Here is a 27,505-nt window from a genome sequence, read left to right as displayed (position 1 = left end):
TTGGGGGGGAAAGCGTTTGCAAAAACACACATACAAGACAAAACTGAGTCAAAGAATATGTATATTAGGAGAAACGAGTAGAACTGTGGGATGTAAAAAAAATTGAAACTTAAGAATGAAAAAAAGAGAAACAGAGAAACCAACATTAACAGATGCATCCATTGCTAGTAGCTGCTACCATTTCTATGCCATTCCCTGATCAGTTACTTCAAGACCATTATGGGATCTCCGGGTGGTGTACTTTGGCCTCCCAATGGCTAGCAGAGGCAGAAAACAATGGGGCAAAACAAGCCACTTAGTGCTTCACTTTGCATCATTCATATAAACTGACTTTTCTTGCTGCAGAGTTCGCTCCAAGTTCTGCCTCTAGAATCAGGCTACCACGTATGTGCCATAACTAACTCATTAATAGCATCACATGCCATCTCACTGTCACCATTGCTACCTGAATTTGCCAAAGAGAATTCAAGAGCCTGAGAACAACAACTGCCATGCGTTGATCGAAAACACCCACTCAAACAATTCCTCTCTTAATCTCAGCTCCTCAAAGCTCTTGCTTCTAATTTCAGAACCTGCTTTCAAAGCAGGACTTTTGACTGGGTGACTTCCATCTGCAGATGCCTCTATTAGTTGATCAAAAGATTATTCTTGACCCCATTTGATGCCTCCGGAGCCATAAATGTCCAATGTCTCCTAATTAGAGCCACAGCTCATCCCAAGCCGGTTCCATTTCCCAGGGAGAGCTAAACAGCTCCGAGAGAGAGCAGTGAGTGATACTTGCCGGTTTCTGATAGCTTGAGAGAGAAATAAGGAAGCACTGGGAAGAGCCATGACCCTACTGGAGGCTGCTAAAGGATGCTGATGAGATTTTTCTTAAGCGTTTATTATCTCCTTGCTGCAAGCATCAATAAAAGCCTAGATTTAAACATCCCACATTTACACTAGTGAATAACTGGTTCTACCTCTCCCTTTGCAATGTCTTAAGGAACAGCCAATGCTCAACAAGTACATCAAATTAATATGCAAAGCATTTCTCTATTTGCCAATCTGATTTTTCCAAACACATATTTCATTTCTTGGGCAAGAGAAATGATTGAAGACTTGCATATGGCACACCACAAAGTTATTTGCATTGCTTTGAAAATCAGTGGCCATTTGTTTCTCTCCCACCCCCACCCCCCGCTCTTTTCCCTCCCCCGGATACTCAATGTTCCAAAGCTAAGTACATCAAGAACAACTTAAGATATTTTGTTTTCAACTAGACTACTAGGGAGGTTGTGTCAAATGCAACAGAGGAGCATATTCACTATATGTGCAATGAACACTTGACTGTCTTATAAGTTTACATAATTGTATGGCTGGAAGGAAGCCCTGAAAGTAGCTGAATTAAACCCAAGCACTAGGTTTCATGGCTTCCAAGGACTTCTGAAATGTTAGTCCAACACTTAAGAGTACAGCTGTGTGTGATTGGAGGACGAGTCACAAACCTCCTCTTCCTCCTCCTCAACAGCTGGAGATCCTCCAAGCATCATTTGCCTTCTGGAGCAAAACAGAGAAAACAGATGCTCCCTATTTAAATACTGTATCAGAAAATAGGTGGGGGAAGCAAAATGAAACATTACAGATCAAACATTACATTACTTCCCTATACATGAATATTATTTATTTGTTTTATAAACTTAAGATACCACTTTTCATTTATAAATCTCAAAGCTGTTCACAATCCATACATAAGACAAATCAATATATAACACAACAGTTAAAACATCCAGCTAGTCATACAATTTCAAGAACTATGGCATCCAGAATTTGATGTCAAGAGTCAGGAAATGCCCAACATGCCCAACAGCTGAAGGGGGAGGGAGTCCACAAATGCTTCAAGGGGGCACCTATGAGATTGGTGTGTGGGAGACAGCAGGAGACTTTGAGAATGGACAGAGCAAAGTGAAAACAGCCTTTTGAGATTATCTAGTCCAGCAACTTGTTTGGTCAGCCAGATGCTTCTATGGAAGCCCAAAAGCATGTAAAACAACAGCCCTCTCTTCACTTATGATCCCCAGCAACTGGCATTCAGAGGCATAGTTCCTCCAAGATGAAAGGAAGAACATCACCATCATGGCTGTTGAACATTAATCCTTTTCTAATGCCGCCCATCAGTGCCCTTCACTACCTCTTATGGAAACAAATTCCACAGTTTAATTATGTGTTGTGACAAAGCACCTCTTTTTGCCAGTCTCGTATCTCCAAATATTCAATTTCATTGGATGACACCTCTGGGTTCCAGTAATTGGAGACAAGGATGAAAACCTCCGTCTGTTTTTCTCATGTACCATGCATGATTTCACAAACCTCAACCCTGTCCCCTCTCTCTTGCTCTTTTCCCAACCCAAATATGCCCCCAATGTTGTACCCTTTTCTCATGGGGGAGGAAAAAGCTCTAGCCACTTGTTCATTCTGTTTGCACTTTATTACACGTTTTCAAGTGCTACAATGTCCTTTTTGAGATGCAGTATTCCAAGTGTATTAGTACCGGAGATTTGTATAAAGCTGGAGTGAGGAACCTCATGGCTGAGAGATGGATATGGCTGAATGGATGTATCCATAAACTGTGACAATGCCTCTTGATGGCCAGGGTGCAGAGATGTGTATTGTATGTGTAGAAACCACTGACTTCTGCATGGTTGGAATGCAGCCTACTGTACAAAGGTAAGAGTCACACCTGTTGCTCCACCCACTTTTCCATCTGGCCCCGCCCAACATTGGCATGTGGCCCAAGACAGGACATAGCCCTTGGGCTGCAAAGAAAGCTTCTCATCCCTTGTTTAAACACATTACAAAGCTGGTGGTTTTATTTTTGATCCCTTTCCCAATTATCTGTAGCCTGGAATTTCCCTTTTTCACTAGCTGCCGTGTGATGGGTAAACATTTCCGTTGCATTATCCACCTCAAACCCAAAATCTCTTTCCTAAGCAATCACTACTGGGACATAAAGCTAATAAAACAACAGGACAATGGAGGAACAAAGGGAAGTAACCCATGACTAGGACATGCTTCTTAGGGATTTCCAAGTGCTTTACAGGAGCATGACAACCACTTGCTGACTGAAGTGTGGTTACAGAAGAAGAAGAAGAAGAGTTTGGATTTGATATCCCCCTTTATCACTACTCTAAGGAGTCTCAAAGCAGCTAACATTCTCCTTTCCCTTCCTCCCCCACAACAAACACTCTGTGAGGTGAATGGGGCTGAGAGACTTCAAAGAAGTGTGACTAGCCCAAGGTCACCCAGCAGCTGCATGTGGGGGAGTGGGGAAGCGAACCCGGTTCACCAGATTACAAGTCCCCCACTCTTAACCACTACACCACACTGGCTCACAAAGACTCTCATCGTTTGAAGTTGTGCGGCAAGCAGCCAACCATTCCCACACTTAGTATCAGTTCAGGCGGGATTCCATCCAACCCCACAAGACTTGGGGCAGATGAATCTCCTAACACCGCCCCCACAATCAGACGCTGTTGAGTCAGACTAAATTGGGAATTGGCTGCTGATACCCAGAGGCAGAATTTGGCCTATTTCTTGTCTGGAAAGACAAAAATTAGCATAAAGAGAGAGCTTGTTTTATTCTTTGGGGTGTTTTCATGCCTCATCTAAATCCTGTAACACAGAGAACTCTCAGGGTAATGCAGGAGGTTCCCCAGGTAGAGGAGTACACAATCACATAAATTATTTTTAAGAACCACAGTAGCATTTGTAAATAGTGTCATGCAAAGAATATTGCTGATGGGTGGGGACAGTACAGTGGTACCTCGGGTTAAGTACTTAATTCGTTCTGGAGGTCCGTTCTTAACCTGAAACTGTTCTTAACCTGAGGTACCACTTTAGCTAATGGGGCCTCCCGCTGCTGCCGCGCCGCCAGAGCACAATTTCTGTTCTCATCCTGGAGCAAAGTTCTTAACCTGAGGTACTATTTCTGGGTTAGCGGAGTCTGTAACCTGAAGCGTATGTAACCTGAAGCGTATGTAACCCGAGGTACAACTGTATTACTTTGGGCATAGCGAGACTCGGACAGAAGGTGCACACATTTCCTCCATCACAGTTCATGAAGCAAATTAATAAAAATGTTGGTTGAGAATGTTTCAAGCTGTTTTAAGGCTCATTCAGACGTCAGGGCAAGGGTTGCAAGCATTTTGAAATCCCATGCCCAGAAACACAGCGTATAGGGCCTGGAATGGAAATCTGCAAAGCCTCTGTCTTCAGAAGGGAGACTCTGTGTGCAACCATTCAGTGTTAATCAAAAAACAAAGTGAGGAGTGGATATACTATCTTCCCCCCCCCCGACCCTGGGGGAGCATTATTCCTTCCAACAGGAGGCAGAGGGAATCGAATACTGTTCCAGATTAAAATCCTGCCCATCAGACTATGGGCATGATAACCCTTTCCCTTGTTGCCCCCTAGAAACTGGAGGCAATACACACACACACGGTATTATGTGACCATCATGACTAGTGTCATGACCAATGGTAGCTTTATCCTCCATGAATTTGCCTAATCCCCTTTTAAAGCTGTCCAGTTGGTGGCCATCACTACATCTTGTGAGTTTCTGAGAAGCAATGGGATGGCTACTATGGGAAATGAATGCTGCTCTATATGAGGGAACCTCTGGCCCGTGAGCCAAACATAGCCCTTCGGGACTTTCCATCTGGCCCTCAGAACTCTTTGCAGGCTACACCCCTCCTGGGGTGGAGTGCATCATTGAACTCTGACAATGCCTCTTACTTGCATGGAAAGAGGGGTGTGTGTTTGTGTGTTTGTAGAAACTAGTCTACTGTATTAAGGTAAAATGTACATGCATGTGGCCCCTGGAAGATTCCCCAGAAGAGAATGTGGCCCTCGGGCTGAAAAAGATTTCCCATCCCTGCTCTAGATAGACCTTCCATTGTTGACTCTTATCATGCTTTTAAGAGTGGCCTTGGTGTATGATTTGCTAAAACAGAATCTCTGCTCTTGCTAATGGGAATGGAGTTAAGATAGCACAGCAGTCTGGAAAGCATCTGGCTGTAATAAGCCTGAACATTAAGCTAACAGATCATAAAACTTCATTACCAGCATCCGGTTTTGGGAGAAAATGAAGTTTATTTGGGCTGTTTCATTTAAAATATTCTCACTTAGATGGGGCTTTGCTCCTGCTCTCCAGAATGGCTCTGAATTTAGGAGACAGCAATACAAAGACAGAAAGAGGCACGTAAATAGTAATCAAAATATTCAGTTTCCCACAAGTCCTTCAAAGTTTGTCCTCTGGGCCAACAGGAATTGCTGCCAAGTACACACACACACACACACACACACACACACACACACACACTGCCATAGTGGGGCCTGAGTCCTAAGGACCACACAAATGGTTTATGCTGCAAGGAAGAACTTGCATCCTGTGGTGAAATGGCATCAATGTAATGATGGGTGCTGCTGTACACAGAAAACAGGATGGGGGAGAGGATGAAGGGGAGGGGAGGATCCCATTAGTCTGCACCAAAGGTAGTTCCTTAGATTCTAATGTGAGACTTTTGGGAAGCAGGAGGGCAACTCAAAGCAGCAGAGGGCAAATAACTGCCAGAAGTAGTTGGGTCTGCTTAGAAGCCCAGGAGCCAAACCCTCATAAGAAGAGCTCTGCTGGATCAGACCAATGGCCCATCTAGTACAGCACCCTGTTCTCACAGTGGTGAACCAGATGCCTGTGGGAAACCCATAAAGCAGGACCTGAGGACAAGAGCACTCTCCCCTTTGTAGTTTCCAGAAATTGGTACTCAGAAGCATTGCTGCCTTCAATTGTGGAGACAGAGCATAGCCATCATGGCTAGCAGTCACTCCTCAAGGAGCTCCACCATAATTAAACCAATTGCAAGTGAATTGTGGAAATTGGGGGGAAGGGACCATGTATGGACCCCTCCAGATGTTTTGGACTACAACTCCCCCTGTCTGGAGCTGTAGGCAGTTGTAGTCCAGAGGGCAGCAGGTGGGAAATGGCTGTCACCCTACACATCAAGTGGGAGTCTAGGTTAAGGTGGGCAACTGTATTGCAAGCCCCTTGGAAATGTATCAGCAGAGGCAGTGGCCTTTAATGAGTATCTCAGGGTGAGGTTTTCTTTTTTGTTTTCTTTTAAAGTACTCTTTTGCAACATTCCAATACCGCTTTTTACGACCTAGTTAATGATCACACTTACTGAAACTAATTTAATGTGTAATAAACCTTCTTTACTACCATCTTCTTTTTTTCAGGGAGAAGGCAAGAAAGAGAGGGAGGATAAGGAAGGGCAATTAAGATGAGAAACATATGGTTGCCTCTTCTTAACAAAAAGTGTGTGAACGACCTTGCAAATTTGGACCTTTGTGAAAGTCTAACTGAGACATCACACAGCTCTTCTTTACACTGAACACTTGTGCAAGGAATGTGGGCTCTTCTGTGGCTTGCACTATTCTGAGTGTCCTGAGCCATTCATGCATCCTGAACCTCTTGCCTGGAGTAAATAAGGGAGAAGCAGAATGTGAGAATTAGTACGGCGCAAGGCTGGCCCTACTTAGCCAGAGCTAAGGCAGCCGCCTCAGGTGGTAGATGCTGCAGGGCAGGCAGCAATGGGGAAGTGTCTGAGCATATGTCACACGGCCTGCCCTAATCTAGCCAATGTCTCTCGGGTTTAATGGAGGATGCTACCTCCTTTACAGTGCTGAAGTAAGGTGGCGATTGGTTGGCTTCTGCACGTGGAATAAGGTGAGAGGGAATATCTTATCCAAGCAAGATGTCTTGGGCTGGTCCTGGTATGATGTAATGGTTAGAGTGTTAGACTTGGACCTAGAAGATCATAGTTCATATCCCCACCAAGCCATGAAGCTCACTGAGTGACCTTGGACCATTTATTGTCTCTTACTCTAACTTACCGCACAGGGTTGTTGTTAAGATAAAATGGGGAGAAAGCAATGTATGCCACCTTGAACTCCTTAGAGGAAATTGGGGCTATAAATCAACCAATCAAATGAGTAAATGAATAAATGGTAAGATCACTAATTGATACATGAAACCATCGGTTTCCAGTTGTGCTCAGGGAGGAAGAGAGCAGGAGCAAAGGAACCGCCTAGTCTCCTCCTTTTGCCCCCTCTAGATCTGCTATTGAAGGAGCTGGAGCTGAACTTTCACCTTGCTTAGGTAAAGGTAAAGGTACCCCTGCCCGTACGGGCCAGTCTTGACAGACTCTAGGGTTGTGCGCTCATCTCACTCTAGAGGCCGGGAGCCAGCGCTGTCCGCAGACACTTCCGGGTCACGTGGCCAGCGTGACGAAGCTGCTCCGGCGAACCGGCACCAGAGCAGCACACGGAAATGCCGTTTACCTTCCCGCTAGTAAGCGGTCCCTATTTATCTACTTGCACCTGGGGGTGCTTTCGAACTGCTAGGTTGGCAGGCGCTGGACCGAGCAACGGGAGCGCACCCCGCCGCGGGGATTCGAACCGCCGACCATGCGATCAGCAAGTCCTAGGCACTGAGGTTTTACCCACAGCGCCACCCGTGTCCCAATACCTTGCTTAGAAACTGACAAAGCAGTTTCTAGATCATTTCTAGATCCTGTCTTACTGCACCAGGTGGCGGTGGGCAGGAGCTGATGGTGGTAGTTATGAGAAGATAAGCCTTGTTAAGGATTCCACAGGATGAAGCTTTGCGCTCCAACAACAGTTTTAGGGGTGCAAGAGATGGGTAAATTGGAAATTTTAGTTTCTCTCATTTTCCCAATTATTTCTATATCACAGTTTGCACTTTTAAAAAATGCTTACAAAAATTCAGCAGCATTTTCCTTCTCCTAATAAACTCATTTTTGTGCACAATTCTGCAAGCAAGTTTCTCTAATATAATGTCTTGCAATGGGAGGGGTGAAATATCCACATCTTTATGTACCTTTCCCCTGTAATATACAGATTTTTGCGCATTTTTTAAGTTGGAGGATTGCATTGCAAAATTCAGAAAAGAGCAAATTTTGAAGGACAGTTGCATTTCAGTTTGTGTATTGTTTTTGGAACTGCAGATTATGGAAATCTGCATTAAAGTTCAAAGTGAACCAAATTTCTCCCACATCCCTAGTTGGAGGGATACTTCTCAGCACTTGTTAAGTGTACATTTTTTTCAATATATAATTTGCAAGCAGGGTTCCTTAATGCAAGGTGTTTTGTGCCGTTTTCACTGATATGCACATTTTACGCACATTTTTCTCCAGCAAACGTATTTTGCTGTCCACTTTTGGTTGGGGAACAGCACTTCAAAGCACAGTTGCATTTTGCATTTTGCTTATTGATTTGGGGAAGGTGCGAATTAGGTAGTTAATTGTATTTCTCCCCCACCTCATCCCTAGCAGGGGAGATATTAAACTTCTTGCACTCCCGGTTGCTTCAGAGATCCTTGCAACGAGCTTTATGGCAATGTTAACGCATAATGAGGAGGGTGTCTCTTGGGCCACAGGCTGCCATTGAAACTCTGCCAATCACTTCTTCCCCAATCACAAATCAATGACGAGAAGCAGCAGAAGGTCGCATCCTTTATTATTAATGAAAAATAACCCTCAAGAGCTGCTGTTGCTGATTCAAGGTCTGCCAGACCTCTCAGGCAACCCCAAGCAGAGTGTGATGAATCAGCATAATAAAAGTGTGCCAGAACTTGCCAGCTCTTCTTGCACGTGCAACAGAAGCAAGATGGATTATCCATTGGACTAAATTGACTTTGGACTATCTGGCAGTTGAGTCGTAAGCAGTGCAGGCAGCGAGAGAACGGACAGGCAAAGGGAGGCAGGGGAGAAGGGAGAACATTATCACAGTTAAAGGTGATGGCACCTGGGTGGCTTCCGAATCCCTTGGCACTCATTGCAGCTCAGCAGGTTATTCGCTTCAAGTTCACGAGCTCTTCTTAGAAGCGGTGGTGAGTAATTACTACAAAAGGATCTGCACATCTCTTTCCATCTTTTCATATCCACAAGACAGAATCAATAGGGGAAAGACCGAGAGAGAGATTCTAAAGAGTGCAAAGTTTTCAGGACAAAAATCAATTAAAAAGGAAGAAGTGCAAAAATAAAAGACGGGGGTAGATGGAGGAGGGATAAATTGTATCTGCGGAAGCAGAATACTGGCGGGAGGGAAGGGGGTTCCTTTCCACGCATTGCCAATGCAAAAATGCTGCTCTCAGTAAGATGCTGCCTTAGGATGGTCAAGTGCCCAACTTTACAAACTCCTCCGTTTGAAGGCATCTGCTATTTGTAGGTTTGTATGATCCAAGTCTGCTTAAAAAAACAAAAACTGACCCAGGCACATACAGGTCACCTGATCATAGTCTTCCCCTCTACAGTGAGATGTGCTTAGGCTCTATTTCAATTATAGTAATTATTTCTAAATTTGCATCGATGCCTATGAATTAACACATGCAAACTGAATGCAAATCAGTGTTCTCTTTCATTAGGGCTGGTCCTACCATTAGACAGAACAAGGTGGCTGACTCAGGCAGAAGATGTGGAGTGTCGTGAAAGGGCAGCAAACAGTTTTTTAAAATGCAATTTATTAGTATTGCATTTTTACTGCTTGAGGGGAAGCACGTGTGGGATTTTCTGCCTCAGGTGCCTAAAAAAACAGACTAGCTCTAGATATTAAAGACTTTGGGATAACTTGCTGCAGTAAAATATATTGGGCCGGCCCTGTCATTTGCCCTCTTCCTTTGGTGATAGAAATTGCCTCATTAGAGGCAATGTACCGTAAATGTGGTGCTGTCCTATGCATGTGGTGCTGTCCTATGCAGCTACTGTGGGGGAAAGCCCTGACCTTCCACATTTACATCACGGGGAATAAGCCCCCTTTAGACTTCACTCTTACGCAGGTTGCCTACTCTGGAGCACACATGCACAAATAGGAAACTGCTTTCTATCCATTCAGATCATTGGTCCATCTAGCTCAGTATGAACCCCACCCAGTGACTGACAAAAGCTGCTCAGGGTTTCACACAGGGGAAGTACTTTAACCTATAACCAAAACAAATTACTCCATTAATTAGATCCACATTTCATTTTTCCTTAATTCATTTAACACTTCTTCAGTTAAGCTTATTTTCTCTGAAATAAGACCAAACCGTTGTACATATCATTGGAACTGATCTACAATATTCCTGGCTATTTATAAAATAATTTTTAAAAAATGCCAGCCTGACAAAAACTTGTCTCATGCTTCTTGGACCTTTCATGGCTTGGAGTTTGTGAGAAATCTTGCTTTGTTCACGAGGTGACCATCCAACGCCTAGCTCAGAAAGCCAAAAGGGACCAAGCATTCTGAATATCCCGCATGCATATTTATTGAAAAGGAGATGAGAACTTTTGAATTCAGACCCACATCTTCAAAACTGTTTTGACTTTTAACATCAGTTTTCTTTCCAGAGGGTATCTTCGTGAACAAATCAATCTCCACAATTCCTGTGAGGATCGCTGGTTAAGTTTTACTTCAAAAATCAATGGGATGGGATGATGATATTTCAAAATGTGCAGTCTGCAAATGAAAACCTCTTTATCGATTGCTTATAACATCTTAAGTTTCCTTGGAATGCGTAAATACAAGCATGCTCAGTGATCCAGGTGCAGAGAGTGGGGGTGGGGGAATGTGATTAACTTGCATGAAATAAAAAACCTATTTCTGGGACTCCTTCTCCTCCTCCTTATTGCCCAAGACTTCTCAAAATTTAGAGTGCACCTATCGGTTGATAGGTTCCACTAGACTATAATTCCCATCGTTCTTGACCAAAAAGGAAGAAAGAAAAAGGGGTGGAGTAGAGGGGTTATTGTTATTATTATATTTCCTTATTCCCCACCTTTTCCCCCTGACAGGGACTCAAGGCAGCTTACAGATAAAATAAGAGCAGCTTAAAACATAGCAAGAAAACAATCATTAAAAACAATTAAAGATTATATATACACACACAATTAAAAACAAACGGATAATTACAATAAAAAACAGCACAGCACCAGGCATTTCATTAAAAGCAGTCAGTTCCCAAGAGCCTGTTGGAATAAGGAGATCTTCACCAGCTGGCGGAAGGACAACTAGGAGGGGGCCAGTTTAATTTCTCTAAGGAGGGAATTCCAAAGTCTGGCAGCAGCCACCAAGTAAGGCCCCTTCTGGCGTCTCCACCAAATGTGCCTGAGAGGGATCAAGAGAAGGATTCAATGTGGAATCTGCATCTTTCTAACTTCTCTAATAATCAGTGGAACTTCAGTTTTGCATTCTAGCTGATTTCAACCAGACTCATCCTACTCTTCCCAACACTGAATAAGATGTCAGCAAACTCAAGCCAACACACTTTGTCCTCTTTATTTACTCTTTCATGCAATAAGGTACTTGTCAGCCTCAACAGTGAATAAGTTGTTATTCCTTTGTCCTACAATTACAAGCTCAGGCAGTGTGACCTGCCCTGCCATGATTTTTACCCTAGCTAGCCATGTGAAATACTTTGTTCCCCAGTGTTTGCAGAACAGTGAATGCAAAAGGGCGTTGAACATCTTCATTGAGACGTTCTTATGCAATGCCTGACAAGCAATGGGAGTCAGCTAACAAAACCAGGCATTGATAATACATTTCTGGCCCTATAAGGTCTAAGTCTGACAATGGCTGTTTAATTCAGCTGATCTATTGATATAACCCTAAACACTCTCCTTTTCTTTCCTGGCAGAACTACATTAGAAAATGCTGGAAGTTATGAGTGCTATAAGATTTAGCCAATTGATTAAAATTGGGCCCCAACTGAACATCTACCAGGCTGTGAGTTAAGAGCAAACTTTATTATTTATACTATCCCAGGAAGGGGGGAGAGCACTGCTTTTATAGATTTGCATGTGTAGCTTATTTTTATGTATTAGTTAGCTTTATTGTACTTTCAGAATTTTATTGTCAACTGCACTGATAACTTGACTGAAAGGCTGTGCACAAATAAAAGTCATGGTGGCACTTATATAAGGAGACTATCCTGTTTTATCTTCTCAATAACTGTGTGAAATACATGTCTTGATTTATGGAAATTTGATGCCCACAGGAGAAATTGAGAGTGAAGAGCCCCGGGTAGCAGATAAGAACAGGACCCTGGACAGTTCCAAGAGGCCTTGATGTTGTTGTTATCTGCTAGGTGCTTCAGCCAGCTAAAGCCTAATGCAGGCTCATCAGATCTGGAGTGTACTAGGCTGGCTGGTTAAAGAGCCCTCATCTTGCTTTGTAGGCTTTGATACCTGAAAGGCTTGGGAAACGGATGCTGCAGGAACTCAACCTCTTGAATCAGAGGATAGTGGCAGAGGTGTGTCCTTTGGCCAGAAGGGGCCCAAAGCCTTATTTTAATGATTCCCATTCCAAGGAAGTGGCCTGAACCTTGACTACCTCGGTATCCTCTGTTGCACACTGCAAAATCCCTGGGTCATAAATCATGACAATAGGTTAAGCTAAGAGACTAGCCCATGGTCACCCAAGTGAGGTCCATGGCTAAGCAGGGATTTGAATCCAGACCTCCAAGACCAAACACAAGAGGCAATCCAATTCACCGCCCCACACTGCTTCCCCCTATAGTCTGGTAGGTTGCTGTGCATAGGAATTAAACTATTGAAATACAAACTTTCCTTCCAATAATTGATAACTTACTAAATCAAAATATCTCTCTCTCTCTTTTTCCACATTTTGGTAACATGCAAGTGCATCTAAATGAATTTAATCAGTAAAAAGAAAGAAACAGATAATCAAATAATACTGATTCATTGAGCACCCTAGATGTTACTAGGAGAATCATAGTTGCAGGATCCCAAAAGGTGACACTGACCTGTGTTCCCCAAAGGTGGCAAGAGCACACTAGAAACCACCCATGTATTTCAATGCACACAATCCAGACCAAAAAGACGTGCCAGAAACAGACAGCAGCAATTGGCAGAAGAGCACTAGAGGCCTTGTGAAAGTAAGCTAAGTTGCCCTCTGCCATGGAAGCCATGCAATAAAATACCTAATTTGTTCCTTGATCAATGTTTTAGCACAGTAGTGAATTCTGGAATAAAGCCTTCAATAATAATAATAACCAGGTCAAGAGCCCAACTACTAAGTCCATGAGTGGAAGCCAGGACAGACACCATTAGTCTCACTCCATAGAAAGCCAGTGTGTTCTGACTGTAGCACAACCTCTGGTGGACTATCGGTGCTGCACAGCAAGAAGTTTTCACTTATACAAGAGTTTACAAAACAGCACGAATGCATTTTCACCTTTCACTCACAGCTCTTTGGACCCAAGCCACTGTGTCCAACTGGCTTTATTGTCAAGCAAGCGTGCATAGGATTGTGCTGGGAACATTCCACTCTGATCTTGATTTAAAAAGGTAAACATTTTCAGTCACATTTGCATTTTTTATAGATGCTCTAAGAAATCCGTCAGATGCAAAATGCCAGCGGTGTGCAAGACTGTGCAAAAGGGAACCAGGTACCAGGTGTCCAGATTTTGATAACAATAGCTACAAGAATAATGAGACAATTATGTTTTGGCAGGCAGTTAAGAGTTTTTTTAAAAAATTCAGTTTTGACATTTATATGAGTGGCATTAATGAAAAAGCTTGGTGCAAGATTATCTCTTTATCATATGACTAAAACAATTAGAGACATTCCATTGATGGATGCTGCGGCCCTCTCCGTGGCACAATAATTATCTTTTAATGAGCCCACATTAATGTAAATTGGATTCATCAGGAAATAAATTTTGCAACGAATGGGAGATGCTCTCTCCAGGTAACCTTTCATGAAAGCAGCGTAAACCCAGAGCCTGATGCGTTGGTGGGCTTGGAGAGTTTAGCCCCAGACAGGAGACAAGGAATCAGTTCAGGCAAGATCACATGCTTGCTTAGACTCTGCACAGCCCTTTTATGGGACTGAAAAATTATGTCAAATTAGTTTGTTGCTTCACCTTTGATTAAACATGGATTTATGGTTCATTAATCATGCAAATCTGATCCAGCGCCCCTCCTCCTTTCCTATTAGCAAGGTTTCACCCTCCTCAGGGGTTCAGTTGTTCAAAAGTACACACTAATTATTGCTGCTGGAACCACCAAAATGAGATTCTAAACAGACAACACGTTCCTGCTGTACTGTCAACTAATTCACATCTCACTTGAGTTTGTTGGGTCCCCTGTGACTTCGTGGGTGTCTCTATCACACAAGATGGACAGCTTGGCCATAGTAACCCATGCACTAATAACCTCAAGACTGGAGGACTGCAAGGTGCTCTGTGTGGAGCAACCAGGCTGTTTTACAGCTATTATGGATTAGAATGTGATCACTGGTGTGACATAAAGAGAGCATATAACACTTTGCTGCCAATTTGCTTCCAGTGCAGGTTTAGAGTTTTGCAGTACACATTTACAACCCTAAACAACTTGGGATCCGTCTATCTGAAAGAGCACTTGCTCCCCTGTAGACCCAGCTGCTCACTGAGATCTGCAGACAAGGCCCTCTTTGTGGTATCATCACCAGCAAGTGGTGTTCCATCTTTTATTCACCCACAAGTGATCTTTAACATTATTGGCAAACTGTACTAGCTTTCAGCTGCATACTTACAAAGCACTTGTTCGCACAGGTATCAGTGATGTTGCTTATACACACAAGCACCAGATTGGATCATATATGCATTACTGTTTTGTTCTGATTTATTGGGTTTATTTTGTTTTATAATTTTATATTATATTCTGCTATAGTTCCACCCCCCCCCATGGACCAGAATATAAATAATTTAGAATATATATATATATTTTTAAATGACCTCTGGTTCCAAGACATAAACACGTGTTCTGCCAAGTTACGATCATCAAACTGTGAAGGCTTTAGGTTTTAAACCTGGAAAAATAGATTTTGTAGGATTTCAAAACCCACAAAAAACTGTGGGAGAAAACGACAGCGGCTGCATCATACATAACACTAAGCAATGGTTTGCTTGAACCATGGTTTGTTCAACAATTCATGATTTTTTTTGTTTATTTGTTACAACTATCTTGGGAAATGTATAAAATTACATATAGTAAATGGAATACAAAAAATCAGCATAAAATAAATTTTAGTATTGCCTTTGTCATGCTGTGGAACAATTTTCCAGCAGTGATTCGACAGGCATCCTTGCTTTTGGCTTTAAGGCATCTTTTGAAAACTTATTTTTATGCCGACAGGCCTATGCAGTTGTTTACATTTTTTTCTTGAGTAACCAGTAATTTCATGATTGTTCTGTACTGCTTTTAAATGTTTATTTATATGTTGCTATACACCACCCTGATGTTTCGTGAGAGGGGGTGTTATGAAAATATTTGTTATGAATGAATAAATAAATAAATAAATATAGTCTGTCGCCTAAAGTGGATTTCAGTGTTGTTTCAGATTTTTTTTCCATCCAGGTACACCAAGGTCAGACAACCCGAGCCTGAACGCAGGCTGGAGGACAAGAGCTAATGACTTGGAGAGAGCAGCCATGCCTTTTTGTGTGAGAAAATAAACAACCACGGAGCCAATGGCAAAGGAAATTCCCCCACTGGCCACATCCTTTCCCGAAAATGGGTTTCAGTTCAGTGGCCACCTAATGGCAGCCAACCTTAGTTTTCACGCTGGGAGGCAACAGGCGAGACTAAACTCTTACCGACTCCCATTGCCTTCTGCTGCATGCCTGCATAAAGGGCCGTCAGGGCAGAGGGAAGAATGAGGAGGAAGCATTTAACCACAGAGCCTAGGGCTTGCCGATCAGAAGGTCGGCTGTTCAAATCCTCACCACAGGGTGAGCTCCCATTGCTCGGTCCCTGCTCCTGCCCCCCCGGCGGGAGGGTAGACGGCGTTTCTGTGCACTGCTCTGGTTCGCCAGAAGCAGCTTAGTCATGCTGGCCACATGACCCGGAAGCTGTACGCCGGCTCCCTCAGCCAATAAAGCAAGATGAGCACCGCAACCCCAGAGTCGTCTGTGACTGGACCTAACAGTCAGGGGTCCCTTTACCTTTACTTTAAGGCAGGTTAGAAGAGGAAGCCACAGCACTCCTGGACACATCCTTCCCCAGTAGTCAGAGGCTGTAGCTGGGCTGGCGATGGCTGCCTGCCCAGCAATTACATCCTGGGTCCCACAAAGTGTGAGCATACCTATGCATCCCCTTGGTTGAAGCAAGAAGATGGAGAAGTCATAAGGGACTGAATGCTTCCTACTCCCAAACTACTCTGCCCATTCGTCCTTGCTACCAAATATACCAGGAATCCTCCCACAACAGTACGGGCCCCTTCCTAGTATCCTTCCCTTCCTTAAAAAGGCCAGCCAACATTGTAGACCAGGCTTCCTCAGCCCTCCAGATGTTTTGAGACTACAATTCCCATCATCCCGGACCACTGGTCCTGCTAGCTAGGGATCATAGGAGTTGTAGGCCAAAAACACCTGGAGGGCTGAGTTTGAGGAAGCCTGTTGTAGTCCAACAGGAAACAATGCAATCATTGCAACCCACAACCCATTAAATAAAAAGTCTCCCTACCATTCAGGAACCCCATGTGGACAACACTGTGTTCTTTCAAACCAGAAAAGCAATCCAAGCATCACCATTATGTCGCTTCCCAATCCCTTCTCTAGTATCTCTGCATCCTGATATCCCCAAGGGGAGGGCGTGAACCCCTAAAGCAGAGCCATAGGTCAGGGGTGCCCCCGAAGGTGCTCATTAATTGCTGCAAGGGGAGCCCCAGTCACTGGAGGATTTTAAAGATAAGCTGCATAGGCACTTAAGTGCCAGAGATTGCTTCAGAGCTAATCAGTCTTGCCTCCATGTGAAGAGGTGGAGGTGGGAGAGCAGAGGTGACACAAACTCCCAGGAGTTCTGGGCTAATGACTGCAAAGATGCCACCAGGGACAAATTAAGCCTTCAGTGTAAGATAATCTAACACACACTCACCACATCCTAATTTTTGCTTTCTAAAGGAAGTAGTAAAGAAACTCTCAGGGGGGCATAAAGAGAGAGTGGGGAAAACCTCAAGATCTGTGGGAGGGTTATGGGCAGATTTTAATGAATTGCTGATCCAGTGGGAGCTCATGCAACCACCTGGTAGATGCCAATGGATGAAGGAAAACACAAGGGATATATTGGATCCCCCATCACTCTGTTCAGCCTTAGCAAAGGTGGGCGTCTGATATGCTAGCCAGCTGAGGCATTGCCTCACAGGATACGACAGTTCCTACTGCCTCACCTTAGCGGGTCTGGCCTGATTAGCTGTCTGGGTGGGAGACTGTGAAGAAGCAGTGCTGAGTGGTATATCTAAATTGAATTAGACCACTAAACGGCAACAGTTAAGATACGCATTGGGTGTGAAATCAACCAGCACCATCAGAATTACACAGTGAGGATTGGGAAATTCCAGAGAGAGCACCTATGCTCAGCCATGCTGCAGGTAATACAGACAAATGGCACAGCGGGCCAAGAAATCTGTGTGCATTGATTGTCTTCCCAAATGAGACCATCATTCTGCGAATCTCTTTCAGTTAGGCATAGGCAAATCTGTCAGTTTCTCTCAGTTTCCCAATGGTAAATTTATTTATACCAGGCAGAGGGCCTTCTCGGTAGTAGCACCCGCCCTGTGGAACGCCCTCCCACCAGATGTCAAAGAGAAAAACAACTACCAGACTTTTGGAAGACATCTGAAGGCAGCCCTGTTTAGGGAAGCTTTTAATGTTTAACAGACCATTGTATTTTAATATTTTGTTGGAAGCCGCCTAGAGTGGCTGGGAAACCCAGCCAGATGGGTGGGTATGAATGAATGAATGAATAAATAAATAAATATTTCTCCACATTTCTGATTTTTCTTTTTTAATAAAAAAGGCCTCATTAAATTTCAGCAGCATCTTAGTAGAAATGATTCCTAATATACACATTTTTGCAAAACAATTTCCCTTGGTATAATGCACTTTTGTAATTTTCACCATTATATGCATTTTTAAGTACACTTTGCCCCAGTAGATGCCCTTTTATACTGGAGAACTGCATTGTGAATTTTGAAGGATAGCTGTGTTTAGCTACACACATTGCTTTGGAAAGTGTGCATTAGGTAGGTTTTCCTTTTAAAAGTAAACTGAATCTAGTTTCTCCCCCATTCCTATTTCCAATTCATCTAGGCTGTGCCAGCAGCTCCTTTCCCTTCCCAAGAGACCCCAATAAAAAGAAAGCACAATATATAACAATTGCAACAAATGAAAATTTCTTTCACTGAAAGGTTAGCAGATTTCAAAAGTTAATCATCACCAGCAAATTAGGAAGAATGCACTGACCCTTCCTTTAATCTTCAAAGAAGAACAAGGACCCTACAATTCTAAAGCTTTGCCATGATATCCCGAATAAACAGTCTCCTGCTTTGTGTTGGTGTTCCATCATTGCCGGAAATTAAGCCATGTTCCTAAGGAGGTACTGCATTAGTCACAAAGATATCTTCCCCCCTCCACCCCCCCGCACCCCAGCCACTACAACAGTTTATTAATAGATGCTTGAAATGATCCCAAGTCTGTAGGAAGAATCATCACTTACTGATGTTTTCTGTTCTTGTCTGGAAGTGGAGCAGTAACAAATGGATATTGGTGATAAACCATAAGTATTAAAGTGGAAGTATTAAAAGAAAAAAGGTTAACAGGAGCAAAGAAATGACACTGTTTAAATGAACAATGGATGAGAGGTTTGCTGGCTACAATGGGCTTTGCCAAGAATCAAATGCATTTTTATGCTAAGAGAAGTCAGGATTTCTTTATTGCATTCCCCCCCCCCCCACCCACGGAACAGAAATAAAAAATGCAATGAGGAAAACTTTAATTCTGTTGAAAGACGAGATGTTGGGTAGAGGAGCCAAAAAGTTACCCTTGGATTCAACAAACATTAGCACTGTTGCTAAGGGCAAAGTACACAGAGCTGTACCTAAGTTCTACTCAGACTCAGGGTAAAACCGTTGACATTAATGGACCTGAATTAGGCAGGTCCATTAATTTCAGTGGGTCTATTCTGGTTATGACTAGCATTAGATACAGCACACAATCTTCAGCCAGATGTTCCATAGGAAGGAAAAGCAATGTAAGAACGTAAGACGAGCCTGCTGGAAACAGGCGAATGGCCCATCCAGTCCAACATGCTGTTATCACAGTGGCCAACCAGACAACCTGAGCACAAGAGCTCTCTCCCCTCCTGTAGTTTCCAGTGACTGGTATCCAGAAGAATTGCTGCCTCCAGCTATGGTTGCAGAGCATAGCCACCATCGCTAGTAGTCACTGGTAGCCTTGTCTTTGATGAATCTGACTAATCCTCTTTTAAAGCCACTCAATCAATCAATCAATCAATCAATCAATCAATCAATCAAAGTTGGTGGCCCTCATTGTCTCCTGTATGTGCTGCATGAAGAAATCTTTCTTCTATCTGCCCTGAATCTTCCAACATTCAAGCTTCATTGCATGTCCATGCGTTCTAGTGTTATGAGAGAGGCAGAAAGGGTTTCCCACCCACTTTGTCTGTGGCATGTGTAGTTTTATAAGCTTCTATCACATCTGGGCTGATAGAACTGCTGAGCTAACTCTGACCAGAGTCCCCTTCCCTTTCCTAATTTTAACAAAGAAGTCTTTGGATTCGTACCAACACCCCTACACCCAGGAGAAAATGTACCCATAGATTTTTTTCTGCTGTATAACAAGCAATGCTTCCCCTTGCCTTTTGCTCCTCTTCTGACACAGGAACCTGGCTTCAAATCAGTGAAGGGTTTCCTATCTATCTATCTATCTATCTATCTATCTATCTATTTATTTGTTTATTTATTTATTTCTTTTGGCACTTAGCATATTGAACTGGCCAAATGTTTACCTGCCATATTTCAGCCAAGCAATTCCTTGTTGTTGTTAACTTGAAACCCTGCCCTTGGAGTGGGAGATAGTATCACAATCAGCTCAAGAGTTTGCCCAACAACACTCTGCACAGCCAGCTTCTATGGAAAACAGGAAGGATCAGTTGCCCCAAACATGGATTTCCTTTGGGAAATCTCTTTGTCCAGATAAAAATCAGTGAGCACCAGTCCAGAACAGGTTCGGCACTTGTGATAGGTTTGTTCTCAAAACAGCCCTAGACCCTAAACTTCATACCTTATGCACACTCAAAGCTCATGTAAGTCAATGTTCTCCAGGTGCAGACATCCATAATGAATGCAGAATTCATGCTGGGGAAGATTCCCAACCATACAGCCTGTTTTGCCCATCAACTTGTCTACTTCTCTGCAAAACTTCTATGTTTTGGAAAAACACAGTAGGGTACCACCATTTGACTCAGTTTGCAATTGTTAAAGCTATCAGCGTATCTGACTTGTGTCAAAATAATAAACGCATTGTAGATTTCCCATGGAAATCACTAAGGAGTGTATAAGCCAGGGATGCAGCGATATCATGCTATTTGTGGGCAATTTGTCTCCCTTGTAACAGACCAAATCAAAAGTAAAAATGATATGGCAGTTCTTCCTGAACTGTAATAGAGATAAATTGGAAGGGTGGCATCTGGGGATGATTTCTAAAAATGCAGGCGGTCTGTTGTCTTCCTCCCAAATGCAGATGAAGAGCCTTCCTTGATTCAGCAAAGGCAGCTTGTTCTGATACATTCAAGCTGAGAAATTAGATTAATAGATTAAAATGTCATTTTGATGGTTGAAGAAGGTGCCCAGGATTAAACAGCCAGCAGATTTTGAAGTTATTGTTTTTAACATAAGTGCTTGGGGAAACGGCAAGGGGGAAGCACCATTTTAGAAGATGCATTCCCCCTGAATAGTTTTTACTCATGAGGAAATCAACTTGAGCTAGAACTCCTATGACTGATGGACAGGCAGAGCAATCCAAGATATTGGAAGCCAGTATAAATTGTACTGGGGTAAATTATTCTGGGGTAACTTACCTCTACTATCTTCAGGAGCTGCTGCCAGCTGAGCTGGTTTGAACCTGCCAGTAGGAAAACCTTTTGCCAGTGTAACATCTGTTGGGTAGCTAGGTCACATGACCAAGCTAAATGGGAGTAAGTCTCCCCTTGTTCTATCCCTGCCGCATGCTCACCACTCCCACAGAACACCCCTTTTTTCAGGACTTACCCCAGCCTTTGGTCAATCAACTTCAGCTGAGCACATGCTGAGCTGGGATGGAGGACTTATGCCAGCTTATCTCTGGCTGAGGCAGACTGAGGGACTTCACTCAACACAGCCCTGTGTGAACCCAGACTCAGCCAGCTCAGCTGGGGGTAAGCCTGTTCCAAATTCTACTCATCCTGGTGGATCTTCGGTTTGGGTTGCTCCCTAAGATTACTTTGATCATGCCAGCAGAGCTATTTCATCCTGGAACATGCACTCATAAAAGCAAGCCTTTTCTAAGCATTCAACCAAAGCACGTGAGGAGAAAAAGCTCTTGCACACTGGACTAACCTTTTCATCGAGCTATCCACCATAACTTCAACATCTCGTTCCTGCTCAGGCAGAACCAATTAAAACCCTTTAAGTGTATACATGAAGCTGGGATCTTTTGCCCCAGTGGGCATCATTTTATGCCTGCCACATTTGCAGTTTTAACGCTCATTCTCCCATTTTTTGAGAGATCCTTGTTGGAGTGCCTTGCAATCCGTCTGTCCGTCTGTCTGTCTGTCTGTCTGTTTTAACCATCCTGGACAATTTGGTATCATCAGTGAATTTGGTCACCTTACTGTTCACTCCTAACTCCAACTCATTTATACTGGTACCTCAGGTTAAGTACTTAATTCGTTCCGGAGGTCCGTACTTAACCTGAAACTGTTCTTAACCTGAAGCACCACTTTAGCTAATGGGGCCTCCCGCTGCCGCCGCGCTGCCGGAGAACGATTTCTGTTCTCATCCTGATGCAAAGTTCTTAACCTGAAGCACTATTTCTGGGTTAGCGGAGTCTGTAACCTGAAGCATCTGTAACCTGAAGCATATGTAACCTGAAGCGTATGTAACCCGAGGTATCACTGTATAAGCAAGTTAAAAATCACACGTCCTCAAAGCAGTGGACCTCTCTTCTTACTTGCCTCCATTACAAGAACTGTCCATTTATTCCTACCCTTTAGCCATATGAGGACCTATCTTCTTTGCTCATTACTGCTAAGCTTACTCAGGAGTCTTTGGTAGATCACATTCAATCAAACAGGCTTAGAAGCGCCTTGCAGACTTCTGTGCTAAACGTATGATGTCTGTGAGTGGAAGGGGTGGAGCCAGCTTGAGCAGGAAAATTGCTAGTGCAGAAATGTTCCTAGATCTCTACACACTCTTGTCCTTGCATGTCTGAAGGGAGCTGTGTGTGTATTGCCGGGGGTAGGTGGGTAAATATTCCATTATTGGACCAAATACATTCACTTAAGGTGGGGGGTGGCTCATTCATGCCTCTCCCCCCCCCCATCAACATAAGGGATGCAGCTGGTACTCAGAGAAACTGCGAACTACCAAATTATTCTACCCCCTCCCTGCTTTTGGGGAGGCAGGAAGACAATATGATCAATGCTAGCTCCTACCCAAATCAATCTTGCAGCTGCTCCCGTGTTGCCTTCTCATGATGCATATAATGTATAAATTCTCTAAATCTATTCCTGCGCTATTGCCAGCAGCCTGTAAGTCAAGTAAACAAGAATAATAGCAGATATAATGGCATTGTTTATGGGGGGAATAAAAAAACCCCCAAAACATGCCCATCCTGTAGTTCATAAATCTATTTTAAAAATTGCATCCTACAGTTCATAAGGGACTTCTAATTTACTCCTTTCCAGCGTTGCACAGCTGATGCAGAACCAAATTAAATCTGCAAAATGGAGGTTTAAAAGAAGCTCAATGCAGTTGAGAAAAAAAGTTCCATACTTATAAGCAGTCTTAGAGAAAATGTGGGTTTTGCTCAATCCATTTACAGGATGAATTCAAAAATGCCTTCATTTACAACTCGCATTTCACTGTTTTTGAAACGCACCCTGCAGGGGCCAACCCCTTCCACCTTTGAGATGTGGATGCATCCATGAATCTTGAATGCATGTATGAACACACTTTGTGTGAGTCATACTCCCCACACTACCCTCACATCATCATCATCATCATCAGCAGCAGCAGCAGCAGCAGAGAGCCTTAGAAGAGAGGTGTGAGTGGAGGAAGATCCAGAAATGAACCATTTTTTAAGAAATGCTCAAGAAGAGAGGATACCAACATATGGAAGAACATGCATGATCAGGCTAATTGCCGATGTAATACACCATCCTCTGTCTCACATGGGGCAACCAGAAGCCCACAAGAGGGACCTAAGCCATGCAAGTTGGTGCCCATCCTTGCCTCTTGTGGGAATGAATTCCACCATGCGCTGTATGAAGTAGTACTTTCTTTTGCCTGCCCTGAATCATAAAATTGAAGAGTTGGAAGGGACCCTGAGGGTCATCTAGCCCAACTACCTGCAATGCAGGAATCTCAACTAAAGCATCCGTGGCAGATGGCCATCCAACCTCTGCTTAAAAGCCTCCAAGGAAGGAGAGTCCACAATCTCCCAAGGGAAACCATTCCACTGTCAAACAGACCTTACTGTCAAAAAGTTCTTTCTGATGTTTAGTTGGAATCTCCTTCCTTGTAATTTGAAGCCATTGGTTCGAGTCCTACCCTCCAGAACAGGAGAAAACCAGCTTGCTCCATCTTCCGAGTTACAGCCTTTGAGATATTTGAAGATGTTCTTCCAACATTCAGCTTCACTGGATGCCCCCAAATTCTAGTGTTATGAGAGAAAAACTTCTCCCTACCCACTCCCCCCCCCAAACCATGCCTAATTTTACACACCTCTATCATGCCACCTCTTGGTCGCCTTTTGTCTAAACGAAAAGGGATACAGTTTGGTAGCAACAGTCACAAGGATGGCACTGTTGAAAGATTCGGGACACTGATGGCTACCAAGATGGATGGCTTAGGTCTTCCTACTTGTGGCCTTCCTGTTAAGGCATCTGGCTGGCTACTGTGAGAAGAGGATGGTGAACTACATGAGCAATTAGTCTGATCATGTAGGCTCTTTGTATGTTCTTATCCCCTCTTTCTGAGCACTTCTTCAAAAATGTCTTGTTTCTGTGTCTTCCCCCACTCATCTCTTTCACCCAAGCTTGTTCTAAGGATCTCTGCTGCTGCTGGATAGAGTTTTGAACTACAATTCCCATCAGGCTGTGCTTTCTGGGCCTCATGAGGGTTGCAGTTCAAAACACCTGGAGTGCAACAGGTTCAAAAAGGCTAACTTATACTGAGGTGAAACCAGGGTTCTGCTGGGACATGTGGGAAATGTATTAATCCAAAGAGAGTGTGGCGACTGGAACTAGAAGTGAATATTAAGACATGGGCCACACTAATCATTTGCAGCGACATGCTCTATGGCTCTCCTTCAAAGCAAGAAAATCGTAGAACCTGAAGTTAACTCCAAACATCTTCTAGTCTGAACAGACATCCATTACACCTAAAATGCCTCTGACATTTTAATCCAATCTTACTCTGAAAACTGAGTAAAGAAGATCTGCATGCTCTCTTTTTGATATTTGGGCCCTACCTGCAATTCCAACTAGGAAAGTTTATTCTAATATTTAAGATTACTGTTACCCTTACTGTGGACATAAATCTGGCTTGCATGTATCTAGGTTAGTCATTTCTAGAATACCAACTGCCAGAAAAGAAGAATGAAATCTCCCTTCTTTTTTTAACCATTCCCAACCTGATCACCTTGATAGATACTCTCACTCATCACAGCTAAATTGTTGACAGACCTCGAGTAAACAATGCACAATTTCCTTACCTCTTAAAACTTTCTTTTTGATATTAAATGTGCCTTCTCTTTTTCAGCCTTTACTTGTAACCATGTTTTTAAGGCCCTCTTGCATATCATCCTGACCTCCATTTCTTTTATTTGTTTTTTTAAAAATGTAAGCATTTTCAGACTTCCTACCCTGAGGGAAACCTTCCTCTGCCAAAGAACTCCTAGGTTCCAACCTGTCACTGCTAGGACTGCCATATTTCAAACAGTGAAAATCTGTTCGCCAATTTTTTTGGCCAAAGTTGTTGAGCTCTTTTGGCAAAATCGCCATTTTTATGGAAAATCAGTGAAAACAACACTGCCAACATGGGCTGCCATACGTCCAGATTTTCCCGGACTTTTTTTTACCGATTTTCGCCCGGACACTGCTGCCATCTGCAGTATTCCAGATATATCCGGGAAATCCCAGATGTATGGCAACCCTAGACTGCGGTCCCAAGGGGAAGGCTTGGCATCAGTTGCCCATCCACAGGCGACCTCCTGCCTGGACTACTGCAGTGCACTCTACTCAGGGCTGGCCTTGAAGACAGTCTGTCAGTTGCAGCTGGTCCAAACGCAGAAAGTAGACTGGTGAGTGGAGCAGTCTGATGGGACCATATCCACCAGTCCTGAAAGCATGGTGACTGTCAGCTCCCAGGCCCAAGTCAAAGTATTAGTACTGGCATGCAAATCTGTAAATGTTTTTTAGATGCTCTTATTTGCTTTAAATGTTTTAAATATGTTTTATTTTCTTTTTCTTTTCTTTTTTACTATTTGTATTACTACTATATTACACCGTTCCACTTTGCAATGGCTTTGCATGTTTTACAAATGCAGTATTCCTTATCTGTTTAAAAGTTGCATTTTCTATTTGTTGCAACCTTGCCTTGAGACCTGATGGTGGATAGCAGTGAATACATCTTATAACATTTACTATTATTATTATTATTATTATTACTACTACTACTACTACTGTTTACATGTCAATAACTACCGTATTTTTTCATAGAATCATAGAGTTGGAAGAGACCACAAGGGCCATCGAGTCCAACCCCCTGCCAAGCAGGAAACACCATCAGAGCACTCCTGACATATGGTTGTCAAGCCTCTGCTTAAAGACCTCCAAAGAAGGAGACTCCACCACACTCCTTGGCAGCAAATTCCACTGTCGAACAGCTCTTACTGTCAGGAAGTTCTTCCTAATGTTTTTGCTAATGTTCCTAATGTTCTTCCTAATGTTTTTGCTCTATAAGACTCACTTTTTCCCTCCTAAAAAGTAAGGGGAAATGTGTGTGCGTCTTATGGGGCAAATGCAGCCAGCGCAGCTATCCCAGAAGCCAGAATAGCAAGAGAGATTGCTGCTTTCCCTGCGCAGCAATCCCTCTTGCTGTTCTGGCTTCTGAGATTCAGAATATTTTTTTTCTTGTTTTCCTCCTCCAAAAACTAGGTGCGTCTTGTGGTCTGGTGCGTCTTATAGAGCAAAAAATACGGTAAATACTAGGTCAACCATGATAAAGGGCAAAGAAGCATCTCAGAAGCTCAGTTTCCTCTACCAGGCAGCGCATTGCGTCCTTTGGCAGAACCCAGAGAACCCGGAACTGGCTCGCTTTTATTGCCACACGCAGAAACAGCATCAGCCGGCGGCTCATGTTAAGACAGGATCCATCTGCAAATCTTGCTTCTCCCCTCTCATCCCTGAAATCAGCTCCACTTTGCGCCAGAGAAAGCACCGTAATCAGCAGTGGACCGTTGTGCGTTGTCTCTGTTGGGATACTGCCAGGGAGACAAAGTCCATCATGGCCCCCAAGTCGCCTCTGGACGTCCCATCGATCTCCCGTAGATACAGTATCAGCAATTAGCGACACAAGCTCCAGAAATAGCCTGCCACATTCTCAAGCTCATGCACGCTCTATCAGCAGATAATGCACGGCAAAAGTTGCACGCAGGAGAGTACTATTTACAAGTTTTATTCAGCGTTGATCAGAACAAAGAAAACATGACTGCCTGCTTCAGTGTCTCTGACACAGAGAGAGCGAAAACAAAGACACAACAGAAACATCCTGTGAAACAGGAAATACGCAGGCTGTGTGACTCACAAAGCCTGCTCCCTTTTAAGGTGGAATGGAAATATCCTAACAGTCTCAACTGTGGCTTCACCAAGCATTTCCTCAGCAACCCTGACTACAAGTTGTGATTGGAGCAACCTGAGGCATTGCTGAAGAAGCAGACACCCCCTCGAGAAGGAGCAAAAGCTTCAGGCCAGACCCCCAGCTCAGTGCAACAGCCCCCCCCAAAGTCCTCCTGAGCAGAAAAGGCAACACCACCTGCAAGTTCTGAACCTCACAGCCATCCTGCCTCTGAGGAGACGACAGCAGGCACCAAATCTAAAGGGAAGAAGGGGGAACGAACTCTACCCAGGCAGGCAGGCAGGCAACTGTGGCTTGGTAGCAAACGTATAATCCCCAAGTCAGGGCAGAAGAGTCAAATGTTGTTAATATAAATACTAGGTTGTTTGCTGTCCTGGGCTCCTTGGGAAGGAAAGGTGGGATACAAAATTGGGCTTGCCGATCAGAAGGTCAGCGGTTTGAATCCCCACGACAGGGTGAGCTCCCGTTGCTCAGTCCCTGCTCCTGCCAACCT

The 27,505-nt window shown here is 43.6% G+C and overlaps 1 protein-coding gene and 1 pseudogene across 8 annotated transcripts in view; one reads left to right on the top strand and one right to left on the bottom strand.

The window, feature by feature from the left end:
- Window positions 1-27,505, bottom strand: part of MEGF11 (multiple EGF like domains 11) — a 352,698-nt gene that overhangs the window by 182,708 nt on the left and 142,485 nt on the right. The window lies entirely within an intron of this gene.
- On the top strand, window positions 26,373-27,356 carry LOC308463662 (ribonuclease P protein subunit p21-like; annotated as a pseudogene). The gene is made up of 2 exons: window positions 26,373-26,654; window positions 27,005-27,356. The product of its transcript is annotated as a ribonuclease P protein subunit p21-like (transcript).

This window comes from Podarcis pityusensis (genome assembly GCF_964106645.2).
Source record: "Podarcis pityusensis genome assembly, chromosome: 14".
NCBI lineage: Eukaryota > Metazoa > Chordata > Lepidosauria > Squamata > Lacertidae > Podarcis > Podarcis pityusensis.
This window is presented reverse-complemented; position numbering and strand designations above follow the sequence as displayed.